This window comes from Sorex fumeus, unplaced genomic scaffold (genome assembly GCF_029834395.1).
Source record: "Sorex fumeus unplaced genomic scaffold, SorFum_2.1 ptg000054l, whole genome shotgun sequence".
NCBI lineage: Eukaryota > Metazoa > Chordata > Mammalia > Eulipotyphla > Soricidae > Sorex > Sorex fumeus.
Window position 1 is genome coordinate 16,392,048 of NW_026606111.1, and position 25,279 is coordinate 16,417,326.

General features: G+C 39.1%; 1 pseudogene; it reads right to left on the reverse strand.

The window, feature by feature from the left end:
- Nucleotides 1-1,245: 1,245 nt before the first annotated feature.
- On the reverse strand, nt 1,246-1,385 carry LOC130033881 (uncharacterized; annotated as a pseudogene).
- Nucleotides 1,386-25,279: the final 23,894 nt, after the last annotated feature.

Below are 25,279 nucleotides of genomic sequence, written 5' to 3' on the forward strand. Positions count from 1 at the left end.
TAAATTCAGGGGAGATGAAAGATTTTATTCTTTACAGTAAACATGGAATGAAAAATCAGAAAGGAATTGACAACCTAGTGAGACAAAAAGGCATATTCATTAAAGAAAATCTTTGTAAGAAAACATGGAGCATTTCTTCTTTGAAGAACAAGTTCTGTGTCACAGTAAAAGCTACCTGCAGTGACATGATTCTAGGGCAGATAGTTCTCTTTAGCTATGGCACACCAAAAACCTAAGTGAACAATTCTCTTTATCCTGAATCTGGGACAGAGAAGAGGTGAGGCAATGCCTTGAAAACATCAGGGAGGCAGTCAACATCTAAGCTGAGTTTGCACTCTGACTAAATGAGCTTGAGCACTTTACTCGACAGCATAACTTAATGTCTTCAAGTGTGAATATAGATAATAATACTAAATTCATGAGATTTTTTATGAAGATTACTTCAGATAAATTATATAAGGCACACAATATGTGGGACTAGAATGGGGCAACACTCAATTACGAAGTTGAATTTTGACTATTCCCCTCCTACCCCATTTCCCCCTTTCCACTTTTTGTTCTCTGATGTATTTCAAAGTATGGACAAGAGACAGTCTTAAGTCTGCAGTGGAGGTTGCCTGGGAGTTAGCGGTGAAAGTGTGGAGGAGGGGTGGGAGGGAAACCAGCAACATCCGTGGTGAGAAATGTATGCTGGTATAGAAATGGGTGTGAAACACTGTATGACTGAAACTCAATGTGTTTTGAGATCCCATTTTAAGGAACATTCAATAAATTCCCACTTCTTTAAATGACTATTTTTTTTTTTGTCCTGGAAGGTGAATATTTGGCAGAATACAGCCTCTGAAGGAAGCTGGTCACTTTTAGAGTCAGCCCATTAAATGGTTACAAATCTTTAATTATTTGAATTTCTCCCCTGCTATGGGGGTGAAACATGCCTCTAATCCAGTCTTTAATGTTCTTTATTATTCTTTCAGGATTAAATAAATTTTCTTATCCCTTTCAGATTTCTACACTTTCATTTTTAATTTTTGTACCTCTATTTTTTGTTATCTCTTCTTCAGAGAAAATGTATAAGGTGATTCCTCCTCTAGAATATACTGTTAGTGAGCATTTTCAAGAACAAAAGAAATAACAAAAAAAGAAACTGTAAAAATGGCTTTATTTCACATTTGTGAGGAGACCATTATTAGATGATTCTAAGGATTAGGAAACTGAGACACATAGAAGTTAAATTGAGTAAAAATCAAACTGAGACCCATAATATCTGACTTGAAAATATATTTTTGACTTGTTCATATGAAACTAATATGGTGCCTTTCTATAAATTTTGAGTATTTTTTCCCTCTACACTACACTTGATCTTAGCCAAAAGGCCAAGAAGCGATAGCTGGAGCGATAGCACAGCGGGTAGGGCCTTTGTCTTACAAGCGGCCAACATGGCCGACCCGAGTTCAATTCCTCCGCCCCTCTCGGAGAGCCCGGCAAGCTACCGAGAGTATTCGATATGCCAAACACAGTAACAACAAAGTCTCTGCTCGAGCAAATCAACGATCAACGGGAGGGCCTTTACTTTTTTTACCTTTTTTTCCCTCTGAGTGAAAGTAAGCTTATATTACTCTATGGTAAGGGAGTTGTTTTAAAATAAACCATGTGCAATAATCTTTTGACTTGGATATTTTAGTGTCCTCCTGTTGTTCATCGATTTGCTTGAGCGGGCCCAGTAACATCTCTATCATGAGACTTGCTGTTACTGTGTTTGGCATATCGAATACATCACAGGGAGCTTGCCAGGCTCTGCCGTGCGGGCGAGATACTCTCGGTAGATTGCGGGGCTCTCCGAGAGGGGCAGAGGAATCGAACTCGCGCCGGCCATGTTGGCTGCATGCAAGGCAAACGTCCTACCTGCTGTGCTATCGCTCCAGCCCTGGATATTTTAAGGTTTGAAAAAATAAAGTATTACTAGCATGACAATAGATAGTTAAGGGATAGAAACAAGGATAAACTGAGGCAGGAAGTTGCACTCAAACTTCATTGGGCTTTATCAGTTCTATAAGAATCTGGGAAGCCCATCACATTCCGACAACATATTCATTCTTAACGATATTGATGAGTACATCATAGAACTATCCTTATCCTTAACCAACTAAATCTGACATCTGAAGAATCAACAATAATGAGGCAGGCACACATGGTTTCTGTGATCTGTTTTTTACTATATAGAAACTTTCATACTTTGAAAAATAATATATTTTAGCCTGAAAAGTAAAAGCAAGACACTCAAGTATTAGAGGGAAATAATGATCTCAGAAACACTGAGACACAACTAGGCTCATCAATTATATAGTGCAGTTAAGCCTCATGACGGCCAAGACAAAATTAGTGAAAAAAGAAGCAACTCAAGTGATATTTGAATCTCTAAGAGAGATCATTGCCATGTACATTTTCTTTGACTTTGACTTTGACTACATATAAGAATAATAGTATCTTAAATGTAGGTTATTCCAGATGAAATTGAAAACTTCATACTGGACCCCTGAAGCTCCTGAATAGCATACCCATACAGTATTTGCCTAGAAATAAAACTTTTATAAATGACCTGGTATGTATGTACTATTTGATGAATTAAGCAAATATTTTACTGAGCCTCAGATAGGTGTCAGGTAGAACTTTTTTTCTTTTAGAGTTACAAAAGAGAATATTTATTTTCACTTTTTATTTTTTATTAAAACATCATGAGTTATATTTATTATTCATAGTTGAATTTTAGGCATACTATGTTCCACATCAATCCCACCACCAGTATCAACTTCCCTCCATCATTTTTCCCCATTAATTTTCTCTTAGGCACACAGTCAATAATAAGATTGTAAGAAAATAATAATAAAATAATAAGATTCTCCCAAATGGTAGATATAATTAGGGATTTTAAAAGAACTTTTATTAGCAAATTTCTTTTGAAATACTTTGTATGCAGAAACAAAAATCATGTAATGTGGGGCTGGAGCAATAGCACAGAAGGTAGGGCATTTGCCTTGCATGCGGCCGACCCGGGTTGGATTACCAGCATCCCATATGTTCCCCCCGAGCACTGCCAGGAGTAATTCCTGAGTGTATGAGCTAGTAGTAGCCCTTGTACATCGTCGGGTGTGACCCCCCCCAATAAAAGCAAAAAAATTCTGTAATGTTACAGCAGAAAGACAGAAGTTCCTACTATCCCAAAAGTTTGGATTCTAGTGGCATTTTTGTTTTTATCATACCATAAAAAGTCACAATCTTGAAATGATAAAAATATATAAGTTCCTTGAGTAATAAATACTGTTTCTCAGAATTTTTATTATAACGCTTAGAAGAAATAAAGAAAAAACCAACATCAATGATTTCCAATATAGCATAATTCAATGTTAAGGAACTATTTTTGTTACACATAATTCCACTTAAACTCATTTTCTATGAACCTATCACTAGGTTGAATGAGAACTTACTATATTGTAGAATGACAGAACTCATAGTGGTAAAAAGTATTATGGAAAGGATCATTCATAGAGGTTTTTAATTTATTTATATTTTATTTTTGCTTTTAATAAAAATAAGCACACACATAAGTACTTATTGTCAAAGCTCAAAAATGACCCAGTCATAAAAGGTTAATTTCAGTAGTTCAGAACCAATGGGAAGAAATAAGACGCTAAATATGACCTTGCACATCTCTGTACACCAGAGAGCAAAAGCAACTCTGGAATTCAGGCTGACTGACAACAGAGTGTATAGAGAAAGGTAGAAATTTGGTGATCTTCAACAACACAACTATAAATTTCTTAATCTCTCTTGGGCTTTAATACTTTCATCTGTAAAGTAGGAATAAACACCTATCTCAGACAGCAGCTAGGTGTATTAAATAAATTATACATTAAAGTCCTTAGAAAAATGAATGGGATAAAATAGGTACATAATTAATCTCAGATCGTATTATTACTAAACATAGCTTTGTGCTTCAGTTTATACACTATATAAATGAAACATTATTGTAATCACTCAAAGAACTAAACTGTGAAAAAAATCTTTTCTTTCTGTGCTGTAAAGTTATATATCAAGAAAACTATTTTGTTTGAGAAATATTCATTATGTGTAGTCTTTTCTGAAAAACAAAAGTATCATTGTTAAAACCCTTTGAACTATCACTTATAATTTAGTGTAAAGGAAACACATAAATGGTTATCTTGATGGTCATTTTGTTTCTTTACTCATTTTTCGGTTCCTAAACTTCATACTTCCAATTCATTGCTATTTGGGCTATTATATCTATCTATCTATCTATCTATCTATCTATCTATCTATCTAACTACAGAGGGAGAGATAAAAGAGAGAGAAAGAAAGATTTCTATGTATCATTTCTATGTATCATGTGTTATTTTCTAGCAATGCTCAGGGTTTATTCCTGGCTGTGTATTCAGAGATTGCTGCCGAGGATGGTCAGGGACCAGAAGAACTGCCAGGGATCAAATCCATGTTGACCAAATGCAAGGCAAAAACACTACTCACTGTATTATCTCTTTGACCCATATATATCCTAATTTAACATAATTGATCTTTCATTGTTATCAGGTACTTACTTCTTGTGGGACAGAATCAGAAAGAATTAATCTAATTCTTCAAAGAGAAATCTTATTTTGTCTTTGCAGAATTAGACTAAGATATTCTTTCCCTTTGCCTATAACACATTTTAAGACATTAATTCTGAGAACTAGTACTGGCCATATCATGAAATACTTTAGGAGCAGAGGTTAAGAACCTGAGTTTGTGAATTAGCTCAACATTTTCATATTTTCGTTATCATAAAATCAACTATAAAATGTGCTTGAAAACTAAGCATTGTACAAGTTATTTTACCCAGCACCTGACAACAGTAAGCCCTCAGCAGATGACGACTTTTATTGTTCTTATAACAACAAAAGAATGAGCCCTATACTGACCTGTATACTGAGATCATTATGACCAAGATAATTGAGAATTAAAATTCCTATGTGAAATATATGTTTTATAAATAACTCAAATGATTCTAAATTAACCCAAATAACTATTAATTTCCATGCATAATTGCCATATTCTAAGGTTGTAAATAATTCTGTTGTCAAAATATGCAACATAAAACATATTTTAAAACACCAAAATAAAATACATCCAAAAATAAAATGCATATTATACACTTCATCTAATGATAAACATATTACCAGATGTCAAATTCCAGATCCTTCTGGTGACACAGTTGCATAAAAAATGGGAAGGACATAAAACATCTCTGAAATTCTATTAAACTACAAGTTTATTTCTGAGATGAGAACCCATAGAGAAATGCACCTTAAAATAGAAAATAAGTCCTAAAGTCCAATAAACTAAAGCTGATTCCCCAGGTATCTGTAGGAATTCAGAAGCAAACTATTCATTCAATATGTACATCAATTACGAGAATCATCTAGATTACATAAGTGGTGAAATGTAAAAGTGTAAAAAACTGAATGAAGCCAAGGTTTACCAGGTCTCAGGGGAAAAAAAAGGGTAAGGGTAATTTCTAATAACATCAACAACTATTTAAAATTTTATGATAGTCGCTCTTTGATCATCAGGATATGGTTATTAACATGATGGTACATTGAATAGGAAAGTAATAAAACTTAAAATCTTTATAAAGATCTCTTTGAGAATTAATAATTGATATATTGATAATATAATTGTCAACATCATTAAATGCTTTCTATGTAGAAGCCCCAATTCAGATAAAATAGTTCTTATATGCACTTGAGGTCTTTCTTGCTCTTTTTTATGTGTTGCCACAAAGCATGGTCTTTGGTATATTGGAGACATTCTATTAGAAGTTTTTCAATGAAAACACAATAGTTTTATCTGCATGAAAATAACATTAAAGACTGTCGTATTTCTTAAATATTTTTGAAATTCTGCCTCCACACTGAAAATTACTATTTGCTATTCTCCTATCATTTTTATTTTGGTTTGTTTATTTAGGCTAAAGTTATAGTTCATTTCAAAAATGGCTTTATTCAAGCAATTATAAACAAACAAGCATTTTTAAATGTTACTCAAATTCAAATTCTTTTATATTCAAGCTCCTTTTTCATTTTAATCAAAAAATGATTCTATCTAGATATGAACATATCCTAAAATGTCATCCTTATGTAGATCATTATAACAGTCCCCTTTTCCTTAACATTAATTATTGTTGAGTTTTCTGGGGGTCATTTTCATCTTTTTTTTTGTAAATGTAAGAAAGAACATGGTATTTTCTTTCACTTTCATCTCTTGCAGCTCCCTAGATCCCCACAGTTTTTCAAAAATAACTGTAAATGATGCAGTTAGCATGCTTGCCAGTTTCTTTCATCCCACAGATAGAAGGTATATCATCTGGACCTGCTGATTTGTAGATATGCCGACTTGCCAAGGACTCACTTAGCCTGCTTTTGTAGATAGCTATTTTTACAAGATCTTCATTACTTCCTGATTGCCCAATATTTTTCTTCTTTTATTCTTTCCAAGGACCAATTTGTAATTTAAGTTCAAGGTCTCAGGCATGTTAAAGTTGTCATTAATTTTAAGATACTCCACATTTATGAGTCCTCTGGTCACGGCATTGATTGTATCCCTACTGTGTTCAGAGCATTGTACTTACCAAACAAAACTGAGAACAGCTTGAGGCTTTCTCCCTAAAATCTTCTCCTTATTACAATTTCTTTGTTGCTTTGTCTTGTATTATCTTTAGTTGTAGATTCTAACTCATGTAACTTGTTAGTGTTCATTATCTTCTCAATTTGCAATATAGATTACATGCTTCCTTGAGCAATTCTGAAGAGTATTATAAGAAAGCAGAGGATGTTTATACACTTATTGTCTGCTTTATTTATGGAATTTTTGAAATGCCTTTGCATCACATACTAACTTGTTTAATTTCTCCAAAACTTGATTCATTGATATTAATGAATTCATTCAGTTAGTAGTATAAATGTCTAGCACCGCAATAGGGCATTTGCCTTGAGTGCAATCAGCCCAGCTGAGCCGGGTTTGATTCCTCCGTCCCTCTCATAGAGCCCGGCAAGCTACGAAGAGTATCTTGCTTGCATGGCAAAGCCTGGCAAGCTACCCATGACGTATTCAATATGCCAAACACAATAACAACAAGTCTCAAAATGGAGACGTTACTGGGCCCGCTTGAGCAAATTGATGACAACAGGAGGACAGTGTATAAATGTCTAGATTGATACATTAGACAAGCAGTGAAATTTGAGAAATATGTTTGAAACTACAAATCTAGTCATGTCATCTTTATTTAAGAAATAATAATAGCTGATAATACTTCTGCAATTGAATGGTTTTGACATAAGTGTTAGAACTATGAATAAACTACAGCTGTAGGAATTCTACCTTACATTATATTTTTTGAAAATGGCAGTGCTTTGTGGTCACAAGCACTGTGGATCACTTTCTTACACAGTAAAATGGAAGCAACAGGCAATTGTCCATCTTGAGTGGAGTACTAATGTCCTCATTTACAAGCCAAATTGCTGCTTTTGATTAGTGCTTTGAGTTTCTGTGGCACACTTCTGACAGTAGTTTAGAATATTTGGAAGAATTAACAAGAATACTATTTTGTTTTTGTTCCCTTTGTTTTTGTTGAAACCACAAGTGCTTTTTCTTTAGAATACCCATTGATTTAATTATCTCTTTATAACATAATTCCATCATTAGGCAAAACATTTTTGACTCTTCAAATAATGTAGATAAGCACCAAATCAAATTAACTGAGATAAATGGTTCTTAGGATTTAAAACAAATACAATTGTCAAATAAGACCCCATTTTAATGAAGGGCTTAGCATCTCTGGGCAGTGACTGAGGCCCCCAGACTGGCAGCAGGTGCAGGTGCGTGGCTCAGCTCTGCCTGATGTGCTGCTAAGCGCCCAGGCCTTGAAGTTGTACAAATCCCATTGTATTTCTGTTTCACTCTCTGGGCATGCAATAGAAAGTATTTACTCCATGACTGTGTGAGATATACTGTGGTAATATATTTATAGAGCTTAGCATGAGAGTGAAAACCTGATTTAATATATCCATAAATGTTATTTTTAAAAGTGAAAACATAGACAGATTATCTCCAGATATTAAATCCATAGAAAATGAGCTCTGTATGCATGACCAACATGCATACATAGAGTACATTTTATCAGTATTTTAATGAGATGTCTTTACCTCTGTCTCGCTAAGTTGTAATTTTTTCCTCATCATTCTCATTTTTTTCTTTTCTTTCATCTTTTCTTTCCTCCCTCCCTCCCTCCCTCTCTCTCTCTCTCTTTCTTTCTTTCTTTCTTTCTTTCTTTCTTTCTTTCTTTCTTTCTTTCATTATAAGTCTAGTAGTTGTCAGGGTTTACTCTTGGGTCTGTGCTCAGTTATCACTCCTGATTGTGCTAAGAGGACTATACAGGGTGAAAGAGATAGAACTTAGATTAGCCATATATAAGACAACACCTTACCACCTTACCATCATACAATTTCTCTAGCACCTGTAAAATGTTTAACTTACGTGTCCCTTCATGGCTTTATTTTTTTAATGAAAATGTGAAGCACATTAGGAAGATAATAAAGAACAAAGTCAGACAATGCAGAAAATAAAACTAGGGAAAAGAGTACTATTCCTGGGGCTGGAGCTATAGCACAGCGGGTAGGGCATTTGTCTTGTATGCAGCCGACCCGGGTTCTATTCCCAGCATCCCATATGGTCCCCTGATCACCGCCAGGAGTAATTCCTGAGTGCAAAGCCAGGAGTAACCCCTGAGCATCGCCGGGCGTGACCCAAAAAGCAAAAAAAAAAAAAAAAACCCCAAAAAGAGTACTATTCCCCAGTACTTGTCACATTTATTTTTTAGTCAAAGGACCAAGTGGTTAACCTGTGAGTGTCATATAAATTTGTTATTCTCACCAATTCATAAAGGGTTTAGGTAAGTGCAATGAATAATTACGTCCTGAGGTTAAATTCCTTTTACTTTTACAATCTTATTTTTGTGTTTTCCTTCTGTTTCAGTCTATGTGGGACTGGCTCAGTACCCAATGTCTGAACATACCACATGTTCATACTTTATTGCAGAATGTTATTCCCCCTCCCTGGAAGCCCCTCTGAAACTGAGTTCCCTGGCCACAAGGTATTTGTCATTTCTAAAGTTCAGTTTAATTTTTTTTTTTTTTGCTTTTTGGGTCACACCCGGAGATGTTCAGGGGTTATTTCTGGATTTGCACTTAGGAATCACTCCTGTTGGTGCTTGGGGGACCATATGGGATGCTGGGAATAGAACCCGGGTCGTCCACTTGCAAGGCAAATGCCTTACCTGCTGTGCTATTGCTCCAGCCCTTAAAGTTCAGTTTAAATCCTCTATTACATCTGCTCTGAAGTTCTCAAGTCCATTTAGATAATCCCTTCTCTTTTTATTTATCTTCTATTATAGCATTCTAGAATTATTTAACAAAGAACTTATCTTTTTAATCTTATAATACCAACATCATGCCTGTCACAATTGTGGCAATAGCCACTGATAAATCAATTATGCTAGTTTCTTTATAATAAATGTCCTTATAATAAACGATATGATAGATGTCATGTGAAAATTGCTGCCTGCTACAGAAGTTATAAGTGAAAACTCTATAAGGCAATTTCTATTCATGACTCCATTTAATCTTTAACACAACTCTATACAAAAGAAATAATTCTCATTACTTTATAGATGAGACTGAGATTCAGAAAACCATATAGCTAGTCAGTGAGATATATACATATATATGCATATGTATATATACTGAGGAAAAAGTCCTAAGTAAACCCTGAGCACTGCTGATATAACCCCCCAAAAAGTGGAAAAGAGAAATAAAGCCCTTATATTTTATTTATGTTTAGGATAATTGTTTCATTATAAGGGCGTGATAAATTTAGCGTTCAACATATTTCTTTGTTATTTTGTGGACTTATTTTTTTTTTAATATTGAGGACTGCCTTCAACATTTCTTTTAAGAGTGGTTAAGTGTTGGCAAATTTCTTCATGTGTTGTTTGACCTTGAAGACCTTTATTTTTTCTCTCACATCTTAGTTTTGTTGATATTGTATTTGTAGCTGGGAGATTTTTTTTATCTTTGAGTATTTTTAATATACCATGCCACTCTCTCTTAGCCTATAGAGTTTCTTCAGTATTCTTTATCTTGAATTCTTAATAGCTTCACTAATATATGTTCTGGTCGAGGTGCCTTTCATTTAAGTAGCCAGAAATTCTCTTAACTTCAGGGAGTTGTAGAATCAATTTCTTCTCCAGACTTGAATTTTTTTTCTTCTATTAGATCGTCTTTCTCTGTCTCTAGTTGTTTCTGTTCATATTTTTCTATCTCTGCCTGTCTCTATCTTTATCCCTCATCTCCTTCTGAGATGCCCATTATCTTTGTGTTAACTTTATGAAATCATATAGTACTTGGAGAATTTTTTTCAATTTTTATGTTATATTTCTCTTTTATTCCACCTGAATCATTTGTACATTGCTGTCTTCAAGTTCACTGATTTTGGCCTTCACTTGGTTGTTCCTTCAAATGAAGCCTTTACAAGTATACTTTCAACCTCATTTACAAGCTCTTGACATACTTTATCTGTTATTTGTTTATTCATACCTTCAAGTTCTACCTTCTATTAACTGATTTTATTTCTTAGTTCATTAACCTGTCTTTCTGAGTTTTGCTTTATATCTTTTATTAGCTTTTCTGAATGTCTTATATAATTTTGACCTACATTCTGAGTTTTCTTTTACCACTTTGGATTTCCCTATTACATCAATTTTAAACTATCTTATATGGAAATATTATCTCTTGTATCTTCAAGGTTGAATTCTAGAGAGCTGTTTTCTCTTGTGATGTCACATGTCCTTGAGGTCTCAAGTTGCTATGTGTTTTGTGTCACTTTTTTTTTTGCCTGTCCGTATGTTTGAATTTCTTGCTTGTTTATTTGTTTGTTCTAATGGATTTCTGTCAGTGATTCAGAGATTTGAAGTACTTTTACTTTCCCAGCAGGTGGCACTATATTAAATTAGGATATATTTAATTAGATTCAGTCACGGTCACGGTCCTCCCATTGTTCATCGATTTGCTCGCGCGGGCCCAGTAACGTCTCCATCATGAGACTTGTTGTTACTGTATTTGGCATATCGAATACGTCCCGGGCAGCTTGCTAGGCTCTGCTGTGTGGGCGAGATACTCTTGGTAGCTTGTCGGGCTCTCCAAGAGGGGTGGAGGAATTGAACTCGGGTTGGCTATGTTGGCCGCTTGTAAGGCAAATGCCCTACCGCTGTGCTATTGCTCCAGCCCCAGTTAATTAAGATTAAGATTATCGCTCCAGCTTAATTAGATTAAGTTAGATAAGACTTTTTTTCCTTTATTTTGCACTACAACTTGTATTTTCGGCTGCTGCTCTTTCAGGAGATGGAGATATCGTGGAGGTACCCAGTAGCCAAAATTTGGGCTCTTGATATGTGTTTGTGTCACTAATTCCTTCCTCTTTGGGGACTCAGCTCTGACCAAATCTGAGACTTAGCAGTCTATCTGTTCAAGTCGAAACACATAAACTTTAAGTCAGTAATAAGATGATTTGGCTTAATTCTTTCTCTTACTATTGAACTATATTCTACAAAACTGTTGCTTCTGTATACACTGCTCCCAAGGGACTTACTTTTTTTTAAAAGACATGTAAAATCATTTTATTTTTGTGTGCTGGGTACTGAACTGAAGGCTCACACATGACTAAACAAATGATCTGCTGAGCTATATCTCTTGCCCAATATATTCATTTTTTCACCAAAGAAATTTAATGCTAACGTAGAGGAAATGGTAATTGAAGCCATTTGGAGTGGGGAGTGGAATTGGGGATGTAGTGGGGGGTTCAGTCATATAATGTTCCAACGCCATCCCTTAACCAACGCCAGTGTACATTCCCCACCATCAATATCCCCAGTTTCACTCCGCCCCCCACACCTGCCTCTATGACAGGCACTTCTCTCTGTCTTCCCCCTCTCTCCCTCTTTCTCTCCTTCTATCTTTCTCCTTCTTTCTCTCTGTCTCCCCCTCTCCCTTTCCCTCTTTTCCTCTCCCTCTCTCTCAACCTCCCTCTCTCTCTTTTTCCCTCTCTCTCTCGGTCTCTTTCTTTTTTCTTGTGAAAAGAAAAGAGTGACTGAATTCAAACATGCTCAATTATATTTCTATGGTGGCTTAGTTCAAAACCGATATGTGTTTCAAAAAGAATGCAATCTGGAAAATTACACTCAATGGCATTTTCTACTGTATGTGCCCATTAATGTTTTCAGTGTTAAAGTGTCAGTTACTGGAAGTTAAGCATAATTTAATCAATTAGAAGCTTTGTTATTTCTCTATCTCAAACTTCTGTTTAAATTTAAATGTTACAGTTTATTACTTGAGTATATTTCTATAGACCTGCAGTTTATATTAACTCCTAAATTACAGATTTTCTACTAGAGTGAAGGTCTATGTGAAATGTCAAAATTCTGCTAATTTAAATCTCACAAGAACCCGACAATATGCTAACACTGATCTCATCTTATATAGTAGAAAAATTAGGTAAGTGTTCAAGTTACAAAATTATCAGCAAATGGAGAAGGATTCTACCACTTTGCTAGAGTCTGAACTATTAATCACTGCTGTGTTACAGTCTCACAAAACATATCTATTTACGTCAAAAGTAAAAATAGCTGTTACTAATATAAGGATCAGCAGAAGTTCTCAGTCATTTTATTTTTAGTGACAAGTTGTAGTCAAAAGTTACAAGTAGGAAGATAAGATCATTAGAATTACTTAGCTTCATGAAACTTGGAAATAGAATCAAGTCCTGTTTACCAACTTTCTTATTAATAATGACTTCTTCTGTTATAGATTATTTGCCATTATTAACCTAACGGTAATTATAGATAAAAACAAATAAATCACATAGCTTTAACTTCTGTAATCTAGTGTCAAGAAAACAAAAATATCTATTAACTATTAGATTGTATTAATTTGTTCTTATAGACTCATTATTATTCTTGGAAAGGCAGTCTTAACAGAATAAGTTAGAAGACACCAAATGAGTGATTGATCAGATCAACTGACTTTCAGGTAGAATATTTACTACTTTAGAAATTCTCAAATCAAAGTCAATTACCAAGAAAATGGGGGAGCTCTTCCTCTTTGTCCCCAATGTTTCACTCGTCTTGTTCCCCACCCAGGTCTGTTTGCCCACCAGTATTCGAAACCAAGACTTGGCTTTTGCCGTGCAAAGCCCCAGGCATCTTCTAGGTCCCTGAGACAAAAGCAGACCTGAGTCTCTTCCTCTTCGCCCCAACGCTCAGCCTTTACCTCCCCATACTCACCAGGTTCCTGTGGGGGCGTGGCCTCCTCAGAAGTTGGCGTGTCTTTCTCAGAAGTGGGTGTGGCCTGTTTTTAGGCGAGTGGTTGCAGGTAGTACTCATACCAAGAAATCTAGTGGAACATCACAGTTCACATACCTACACAACAACATGAAGAAACAATGCAAATCTCCTTCACGTGTGGACAAAGATGAAAAGAGTCCAGAAGACTCAGTAGGAGCTACTCACCTAAAGCAATTCTATGACAAAGAATTCAGATATGAAGTCATGAAGATGTTCAATGATCTTAATGAAACAGTCAGACAGATATCCAGTAACATGACAGAAAAAAAATCGACAAATTATGGGAAGAAATGAGAGCAGAACTGTCACGAATAAAAGATTCCATAGATGAAATAAAAAACACAGTCTGTGCCCTCAACAGTAGAATGTCCACAGCTGAAGACAGAATCAGTGAGCTGGAAGATCAGCTGCACCAAGTCAACAGACAACAACAAACAACCACAAGAGACCTCAAAATAGCTCTAGAGCAAATCAGAGTCCTAGGAGATGATTCCAATAGGAAAAACATTAGAATCAATGTACTACCAGAAGCTCAGGGAAACAATCCCAATGAAAAAAACCACAGTTAAACAAATCATTGCTGAAAAATTCCCAGAGCTCAACAATGCAGCCATTCAGATTCAAGGAGCCCAAAGGGTGCCAACTAATAGAGACCCTAACAAAAACACTCCAAGACATATCATAGCTAGAATGATCAATGCCGCCGATAGAGACACAATACTGCAAGTAGCAAGGTCAAAGAGGGAAATCACATACAAAGGAGCACGCCTTAGATTCACAGCAGACCTATCAGAGGAAACCCTCCAAGCCCTAAGGCAATGGTGGGATATAGTGAAAAAACACACTGAGATGAATGCTTCACTAAGAATACTCTATCCAGCTAAACTCTCACTCAAACTCGAAGGAGCGGCACACTATTTTCTGGATAAACAGCAGCTCACAAACTTCATAGACTCAAAACCAAACCTAAAAGAAGAACTAGAGGGGCTACTATAAGATAAGACAAACCCTACAGGGGGTATGGTGCCGCCAGCAGGTCAATCTGTACCTGTGAGGCGAGTGCATCAGCAGCCTCATGGCGCCTTCAGACTTCCAGATACCCCAAAATTGCTGCTGTGCCTTTGGCCAGACCCCAAAAACGTGGGGCAAAGTTTACCAAGAAAGTAAACGACCAAAAGTTAGGTATGTGGGAAACACACCCACAAACCACCTCCGGCTCAGCTATATAATTGGAGGCAAGGCCTCTTTGGTTCCTGATTGAACTGCTTAATGGACATGATCCCAGAGACTCAGAAACGAATCTCAGAACCCAGTGGCTTTAGGTAGAAATGCGTCTGGTCTCTGCAGTAGGCTACTGGTGCTGGGCCAACCCAGGTGGGAATAGGTTTCGTGCCTTGGCCTGTTCCCCCTGGCGGCCCAGTGGCCGCCATCTGTCTGAGGCCACTGGATAGTCACATTTGGGCTCCCAGTGACGAGACACACAGGGCCTCACGGGATGAGGGTGGAGCCAGGCTTGTCCTCCCCACCCCAACGAGACCCCAAGTCATCGCCCACGAAGGGCCTCTCTGGCTCCTGATCAAGCTGCTTAACAGCCAGGATCCCAGAGACTCAGAAACAAATCTCAAAACCCAGTGGCGTTTGACTGAAATGCATCCGGACTCCACAGTACATTACTGTCGCTGGGCCACCCCAGGGAAGAAAGGGTGTTGTCCCTCCGCCTGCGCCCTCTTGGCGACTTGGTGGCTGTCATCCTCCAGAGGCCATTGGACAGTCAGGCTTGGGCCCGCAGTGATGAAACTTGTTGGGTCTCACGGGATGGGGGGGGAGGTGGAGCCGGGCCTGTCCTCCCCACCCCAACGAGACCCCAAGTCATCACCCACGAATGGCCTCTCTGGCTCCTCATCAAACTTCTCAACGGCCTTGATCACAGAGACTCAGAAACAAATCTCGAGACCCAGCAGCTTTTGTCAGAAATGTGTCCGGACCCTGCAGTAGGTTACTGTCGCCGGGCCACCCCAGGGGGGAATGGGTGCTGTCCCTCCGCCTGCTCCCTCTTGGCGACTTGGTGGCTGTCATCCTCCAGAGGCCATTGGACAGTCAGGCTTGGGCCCGCAGTGACAAAACTTGTTGGGTCTCATGGGATGGGGCGGGGAGGTGGAGCCGGGCCTGTCTTCCCCACCCCAATGAGACCCCAAGTCATTGCCCACGAACGGCCTCTTTGGCTCCTCATCAAGCTGCTCAATGGCCATGATCCCAGAGACTCAGGAGCAGATCTCTAAACCCAGTGGCTTTTTGCAGAAATCCCTCCAGATTTAAGTGTTAAAATTTCAGAATTTCAAAACTACATGGCCCTACTGCAGCCACATGACATCATATGTTATTCATAACCATCAATAGAACACAAATTGTCTATTCTTGCCTTTTCAGCAGATCTGAGTGTTGGGATAAAATCTTAAATAATTGTGGGTCTGGTGTCGAAATAGTGAATGTGATCAAAGTAGAGAGAGAGTAATGTAGAAATCATCTGCCCCACAGGCAGGGGGAGGGTGTGGGATGGGGGTATACTGGGATTTTTGGTGGTGGAGAATGGGCACTGGTGAAGGTACGGGTGTTTCATTGTATGACTGAGACTTAGACCCAAAAGCTTTGTAACTGCTCTCATGGTGATTCAATAAATAAAATTATAAAAAATGGAAAAAGAAAAAAAAGACAAACCCTACAAACACAACAGACACTTACAGAAAGATGACACAAAACCCCATAACAATAATCTCTCTCAACATCAACGGTCTAAATTCACCTATTAAGAGACACTGAGTGGCAAAATGGATTCAGAGACAGAACCCAAAATTCTGCTGCCTATAAGAAACTCATCTCAACGTCAGAGCAAAAACAGACTCTAAGTTAAAGGATAGAAAAAAATCCTGCAAGCAAACAGCTCCCTCAAAAAAGCTGGGTTGGCCATACTAGTATCCGACAACATCAATTTCAGGTTAAGAAAGATTAGAAGGGACAGTGAAGGCTATTTTTCTATTCATCAAGGGATATATACAACAGGAAGAAATCACAGTCTTAAATATACAAGCACTAATGAGGGAATAGCTAAGTATTTAAAACAACTGCTAATGGACTTTAAGGAGGACATTGCTAGAAATACAATAGTAGCCGGAGACTTGAATAACGCCTTATCACCTCTGGATAGATCAACAAGAACAAAACTCAGCAAGGAAACATTGGCTTTGTAAGGAGAAATAGAAGGGAGATGGCTTATAGACCTGTATAGGGCTTTATACCACAAAAAGAAAGAGTACACATTCTTCTCCAGTGCACAAGAAACATTTTCCAAAATAGACTGTGTGCTAGAACACAAAACATACCTCAATAGAATCAGGAAGATAGAAAGAGTATCAACAATCTTTTCAGACCATGATGCACTGAGAATAGAAGTTAATCACACACAGACACGGAGAACCAAATCAAACACATGAAAATTAAACAACTCAATGTAAAACAACAAATAGGTCAGAAAGGAAGTTAAGGACGACATCAAAAGATTTTGATTTCAAAATCTTGAAACAAATGAAAATGAAGACACGAGCTACCAGAACCTATGGGATGTAGTGAAAGCTGTGTTAAGGGGAAAATTTATAGCTCTGCATGCATTTCTCAGGAAGGAAGAAAGGGTCCACATAAACAACTTGACTTTACAGCTCAAGATCTTAGAAAAGGATCAACAAAAGGAGCCCAAATCAGGCAGAAGGAAAGAGATCATAAAACTTAGAGCAGAAATCAACGACATGGAAACCAAAAATACAATCTGAAAGATCAATAAAACCAAGAGCTGATTCTTTGAGAAAATAAATAAGATAGATAAACCACTAGCAACACTCACAAAGAAACACACAGAGAGAACCCTAATAAACTGAATCAGAAATTAGAAAGGGGATATCACAATAGAAACCAAAAAAAAAAAAAATTCAAAAGATCATCAGAGACTACTTTGAAAATCTGTATGCCAAAAAACAAGAGAATCTAGAAGAAATGGATAAATCCCAGCATTTCTGTGATCTCCCAAGGCTGAATCAAGAAGATCTAGAGTATCTGAATAGACTGATTAAATCAAGGAAATTGAAACTGTAATCAAAAGTCTTCCCAAAAACAAAAGCCCAGGTCCAGATGGATTCACTAGCGAATTTACCAAACATTTAAAGAGGATTTAGTGCCAGTTCTTCTCAAGCTTTTCCAGAAAATTTAAGAAACAGAAACTCTCCCAAACAGTTTCTATGAAGCCCATATCTCTCTAAAACCAAAAGGAAACAAAGATACCACAAGAAAAGAAAACTACAGGCTGATATCCCTGATCGTTGATGTCAAGAGAGGGGTGCGGCAGGGTGATACCATTTCACTGAAACTCTTCAGTGCCACCCTCGAGAACATCATGCGACGACTGGAATGGGAAGGAGTGGGAGTGAAGATAGATGGTCAGCAACTACACCACCTCCGCTTTGCTGATGACATTGTTTTAATAACACCAAACATCAGCCAAGCGGCACAAATGCTGGCCGACTTTGACCGTGAGTGTGGAAAGGTAGGACTACAGCTGAATCTTACGAAGACAATGTTTATGAGAAACAGCCTTGTTCCTGACGCCCCATTCGCTTTCAATGGAACGACCATCTCCAAATGCAACAGCTATGTGTACCTAGGTCGAGAGGTCAACATGACAAATGACCTGGCACCCGAGCTGCACAGGAGGAAGAGAGCGGCTTGGAACGCCTTCAAGAATGTCGAACAAATAGCTAAGAGGACGAAGAACCTCCGGTTTCGGGCACATCTCTTTGATTCCACTGTTCTTCCTGCATTAACGTATGCCTCAGAGACCTGGGCCCTACGCAAACAAGATGAGAACGCCATTCAGGTCTCCCAAAGAAGAATAGAAAGAGCTATGCTTGGAATATCACGTTTCACTCAAATGAGAGAACGAATCCGGAGTTCCGACATCCGTCGATGATCAAGAATCAGGGATGCTGTCTCATTTGCCAAGGTGTCGAAAATCAGATGGGCTGGTCACGTAATGAGATTTAAAGACGACCGTTGGACTAGAGCTGTTACTGATTGGATTCCACGGGATGTCAAGAGACCGCGTGGCCGCCCACCTACCAGATGGTCAGACTTCTTCGTCAAGATCATGAACGATCGGTTTGAGGCCCTTCATGTTCCCGGAACGAACAGATGCCATTGGGCTACACTAGCACGCGACAGGGACAAATGGAGACGTTACTGGCGCCCGCTCGAGCAAATCGACGACTAACGGGAAGTTCAGTGATTAAGTGATTAAGTGATATCCCTGATGAACACGGGTGCAAAGATTCTCAACAAAATACTAGCAAATAGAATTGAACAACTCATCAAAAAGATCATACACCGTGACAAAGTGGGATTCATCCCGGGGATGTAAGGATGGTTTAACATTTGGAAATCAATTGTCATAATCCATCATATCAACAAAATGAAAGATAAAAACCATATGATCCTATCAATAGATGCAGAGAAAACATTTCACAAGATCCAGTACCCGTTTATGATGAAAATTCTCGCTAAATGGGGATAAAGGGGGACTTTCCTCAATATAGTTAAGGCCATCTACCACAAGCCTACAGCAAGCATCATACTCAATGGGTGAAAACTGAGAGCCTTCCCCTTAAGATCAGGGATGAGACAAGGATGCCCACTCTCTCCATTCCTGTTCAATATAATACTGGAAGTGCTTGCAATAGCGATAAGGAAAGAAAACGATATTAAGGGGATCCAGGTAGGAAAGGAAGAAATCAAGCTCTCACTATTCGCAGATGAAATGAGACTATACTTAGAGAATCCTAAAACCTCTACCAAGAAACTCCTAGAAAAAATAGACTTGTAGAGTAAAGTTTCAGGCTATAAAAAGCAATACCAAAAGTCTATGACTTTTATATATGCAAATAGTGAGATAGAAGAAAGTGACATGTAAAAAACAATCCTGTTCACAATTCTGCCCCAGAAAATCAACTACTTAGGAATAATCTTAACTAAAGAAGTAAAGGACCTGTACAAAGAAAACTACAAAATGCTACTTCAGAAAAAAAAAGAGGACACAAAGAAATGGAAAGATATCCCCTGTTCATGGATCGGGAGAATTAATATTGTCAGAATGGCAATATTTCCCAAAGCATTGTACATACTTAATGTGATTCCCATAACTATTCCCATGACATTCTTCAATGAAATAGAGCAAACACTCCTGAAATTCATATGGAACAATAAGCCCCACTAACAGCTAAATCAATTCTTGGGGGAAAAAATGGGAAGAATCAACCTCCCTAACTTCAAACTCAACTACAAAACAGTAAATAATTAAAATAGCATGATACTGCAACAAAGGCAGAGCTGCAGACTAATGGAACAGGTTTGAATATACTGATATCCACCCCCCCAAGCATATGATCATCTAATCTTTGATAAGGGAGCAAGAAATGTGAATTGGAGGAAGGAAAGCCTCTTTAACAAATTGTGCTGGTAAAACTGGTCAGCAACATGCAAAAAACTGGTCTCAGATCTCTGCCTAATACCATGTACCAAAGTAAAATCAAAATGGAATAGAGACCTCAACATCAAACCGGAACCCATGAGGTATATTGAAGACAATGTGGGTGGGGGTATGGTGCCACCAGCAGGTCAATCTGTACCTGTGAGACGAGTGCATCAGCAACCTGATGGCACCGTCAGACTTTCAGATACCCCAAAATTGCTGCTGTACCTTTGGCCAGACCCAAAAAACTTGGGGCAAAGTTTACCAAGAAAGTAAATGGCCAAAAATTAGGTATATGGGAGACACACCCACAAACCACCTCCGGGTCATCTATATAATTGGAAGCATGACCCCTCTGGTTCCTGATCGAACTGCTTAACAGTCATGATTCCAGAGACTCAGAGAATCTCAGAACCCAAAGGCTTTGGGCAGAAATGCATCCTGTTCCTGCAGTAGGTTACTGGTGCTGGGCCAAACCAGGAGTGAATAGGCTTAGTGCCTTGGCCTGTTCCCTCTAGCGACCCGGGGACCACCATGCTCCAGAGGCCACAGGACAGTCAGATTTGGGCCTGCAGTGACGAGACATGCAGGGCCTCAAGAGATGGGGGTGGAACCACCCTTTCCTCCCCATCCCAATGAGACCCCGAGTCACTGCCTACAAACAGCCTCTCTGGCTCCTGATCAAGCAGATTAATGGCCAGAATCCCAGAGACTCAGAAACAAATCTCAAAACTCAGCGGCTTTTGGCAGAAATGCTTCTGGACATACAAGGTGGCCGCCGCCTCCGAGCTTATAGGAAAGCCAGGTATGAGCCAGTGGTGACGGGGCAACTGCAGTCTCATGGGAAGGGGACGGTACCAGCTTGTCCTTCACGCCCTACCGAGATCACGAGTTGCCCCCATGAGCAGCTCTCCAGCGCGGCCACGGCTCCAGCGGCAAAAGGACTTGATCCAGAGCCTGGCAACTTGTGGCAGAAAAGTGAATGGACCATGCGTTAAACTACGGCACCATGCCTCCCCGGGAGGGAAAGCATGTTGCTCCCTTCCGCCTTTTTCTTCCCCAGCAACAAGGTAGCCACTGCCTTGGAGCTTATAGGAAAGCCAGGTATGAGCCGGTTGTGACAGGGCAGCTGCAGTCTCATGGGAAGGGGTATGCTACCAGCTCGCCCTTCATGCCCTACCATGGTCACGAGTTGCCCCCCACAAGTGGCTCTCCGGCACGGCCATGGCTCCAGAGGCAAAAGGACTTAATGCAGAGCCTGACATCTTGTGGAAGAAAAGTGAATGGACCATGCATTAAACTACGGCACCATGCGTCCCCAGGAGGAAAAGGGTGTTGCCCCCTTCCGCCTTCATGCCCTACCGAGGTCATGAGTTGCCCCCCACGAGTGGCTCTCCAGCACAGCCATAACACCAGACGCACAGAAACCAATCTCATAATTATCTGGCTCTTTGCTGAAATTCAAAATCGTGAGGCCGCTATTGTGGGAACGTGAAATTATATGATTCTCATTACCAGCTATAGAAAACAAAGTATTTTCACAATGCCTTTTCAGTAATTCTGATTGTTGGTGGGGGGGGGGGGGTGGAAATTCTAAACAATAATGGTATATCTTCTGTCTAAACAATTAACGTATCAATGTAGAGAAGAGTTAAGTGGAAATCATCTGCCTCACAGGCATTGGGAGGGGTGGGAAGGGGGGCATATTGGGGTTCTTGGTGGTGAAAAATGACTACTGGTGAAGGGAGAGGCATTTGGTCATTGTGTGACCGAGACTTAAACCTGAAAGCTTAGTAAATTTTCCCATAGTGATTCAATAAATAAATATCACAAATCACAAATCATCCTGTTATTCGTCGATTGCCTCGAGCAGGCCCCAGTAACATCTCCTTCATCCTAGCCCTGAGATTATATTCAAGGGTCTTTAGGAAAATGAGACCCATCATTGTTACTGGTATTTGGCATATTGGGTACGCCACGGGGGGTTTGCCAGGCTCTGTCCTGTGGGCAGGCTACATTCGGTAACCTGCCAGTTTGTCCAAAGTAAGAATGAGATAATAAGATGTTATAATAAGATGTCGTGCGGCCGCAAATGTGGCCGCGTGGTTCCAGGAACTGATTTTTATAGTCTCTGAGTCTTGGCTGCTGATGGGATTACACGGCGACAGGGGGCCAGTTGGTGGGTGTGACCCCCGCCTACTGGAATTTGGAGGATCTGGGTGGAGGATGCTCGGCCCCAATCCGAGTAGGCTTGGAGATCTCGGCCCCAGAACCCGCGTGACTTTGTCCCTCTGCCAGTACCTTCATGAGTGCAGAGAGTGATCTCAGCATGGTGGTGGCTGGTCCTGGAGGTCTTTGGCTGCCGGAACCCTGGTCGGGGCGGGGAGGAAAGCTCAACCTGCTCCCCTCCAAGGGGTCCCAACGAGTGAGGACAGTCAGGCACGAGGGCAGAAGACTATACTCTTCTCTTCCGGAATCTGGTTTTTATATTGGGAGGGGTGGGAGGGGGAGCATATTGGGGTTCTTGGTGGTGAAAAATGAGTACTGGTGAAGGGAGAGACGTTTGGTCATTGTGTGACCGAGACTTAAACCTGAAAGCTTAGTAAATTTTCCCGTAGTGATTCAATAAATAAATATAAGAAGAAAAAAAATAAATAAAACTATGGAAAAAAAGTAATGTGGAGTTCATGCCCAATTCAGTCAGCTAATCAGAAGCTGAATAAATAGCAGTACTCCTGCATAAAAAAAAGAAGACAATGTGGAAAAAACCCTCCATGACATTGTATCTAGTGGTATCTTCAAAGATGTCATACCACTGGCCAAGCAAGTGAAAACAGAGATGGACAAATGGGACTATCTTAAATTAAGAAGCTTGTGCACTTCAAAAGAAACAGTGAGCAAAATAAAAAGACAGTCTACTGAATGGGAAAGGATATTTGCCGAATACACATCCGACAAGGGATTGATATCAAGGATATGCAATGTACTGGTTGAACTCCACAAGAAGAAAACATCCAACCCCATCAAAAAATGGGGCGACGAAATGAGCAGAAACTTTCTCAAAGATGAAATCCGAATGACTAAAAGGTACATGAGAAAATGCTTTACATCATTAATCATTAGGGATATGCAGATCAAAACAACAATGAGATATTATTTCGCACAACAGAGACTGGCCTACATCCAAAAGAACAAAAGCAACAGGTGTTGATGCTGATGTGGTGAAAAAGGGACCCTCCTTCATTGCTGGTGGGAATGCCAAATGGTTCAGCCCTTTTGGAAAACAGTATGGACAATTCTCCAAAAATTAGAAATTGAGCTCCCATTTGACCCAGCAATACCACTCCTGGGAATATATCCCAGAGAGGCAAACAAATATAGTCAAAGTGACATCTGCACTTGTTTGTTCATTGCAGCACTGTTTACAATAGCCAGATTATGGAAAAAACCTAAGTGCCCAAGAACAGGATATGCAAAGGATATGCAAATTGCTGGTTGAACTCCACAAGAAGAAAACATCCAACCCCATCAAAAAATGAGGCGACGAATGGTTAAAGAACAGTTGTACATCTACACAATGGAGTAGTATGTAGCTGTTAGAAAAGATGAAGTCATGAAATTTATATACAAGTGGTACTACATGAAAAGTATCATGCTAAGCGAAATGAGTCAGAAAGAGACAGACAGACAGACATAGAAAGATTGCATTCATCTGGGGAACATAAAGTAGCAAAATTGGAGACTAACACCCAAGAATAGCCGAGATAAGTATCAGGAGGTTTACTCCATGGCTTGGAGGTCAGCCGCACACACCAGTGGAAAAGGCAGCTCAGATAGAGAAGGGACCACCAAATAAAGGGTGTTGGGAGGATCCTCCCACATGGTAGATGCATGCTGAGAGTAAACTATAGACTGAACATGATTGCCACTCAATGCCTCTTTTGCAAACCACAGAACCCAAAAAGGAGAGAGAGAACAAAAGGTAATGCCCTGCCACAGAGGCAGGGTGGAATGGGGGGGATGGGGGGTGGGAGGGATATTGGGATCAGCGGTGGTGGAGAATGGGGACTAGTGCCGGGATAGGTGTTCTATTATTGTATAACTGAAACCCAAGCACAAAAATTTGTAAGTCTACAACTGTACCTCATTGTGTTTTACTAATAAAAATTAAAAAAAAAAGAATTACCTGGTGTGACCCCTAAACAAAGAAAAAATTAAAATAAAATGAAGTGGGTGACGTTAAAAAAAAGAAAATGGGTAGGAGGGTGATAGGGAATGAAATCCAGATTAGAAGAGATGTAAGACAGAGGTGGAAGATCTTGGTTACTGCAGTGGTGGTGGAGGGTAGTAAATTTCTATTTCAATACCTTCAATTTTAACATAATTGTAACTTCTTAAACTATAATTAAAAATAAAATTAAAAAAATAAAAAGTCACAAAACAAACTACTGTTCTGTACCAAGAGCAATTGGTTTTGCATTGATCTTAAGTCAATAAAGTCAAGGGCCATTATAATTGTATAGATTTTGAGCCATGAGATGAGCAAATAATTCAGAGACCTTCCGTTGATAATATCAGTGAAAGTTCTTTTGCATGTCTTAAAGATGTTCCAAGGGGCCAAGAAGATAGCTCTAAGGGCTAAATTCATGCTTTATATTGTGAAAGGCCTATTTTTGATCCTCAACACAACTTGGTCCTCTGACCATTGGCAGACACCTTGCACACAGAGTTAAGAATAGATTCTGTGCACCTCCGGAGTGTCAAAACAATACAAGTGTACCAGATTTAGCTACATATTCTTTAAAGTACTGATATCTGAAGGTATAAAAATATGCGGAAATCTCCTTGTTTTTATTCTATCCATCTTATTTGCAAATGTGATGAATCTCAAACTTACAATTATGTTACACAGACATAGAATTTATAGAGCATTTGAAAGATGCTAAAGAAGAATTATCTTCCAGGGGCTATGGTACTGCCAGCAGGTCAACCTGTACCTTTGCGTGAGTGCATCAGCAGCCTGATGGTGACTTCATACTTCCAGATATCCCAAAATTGCTTCTTTGTCTTTGGCCAGGCCCCAACAACTTGGAGCCAAGTTTATCAAGAAATTAAATAGCCAAAAGTTAGGTATGTGGGAGATATATCTACAAACCACCTCTGACTCAGCTATATAAGCTCATTTATTGGCCTTATTTCAGAAACCCATAAAT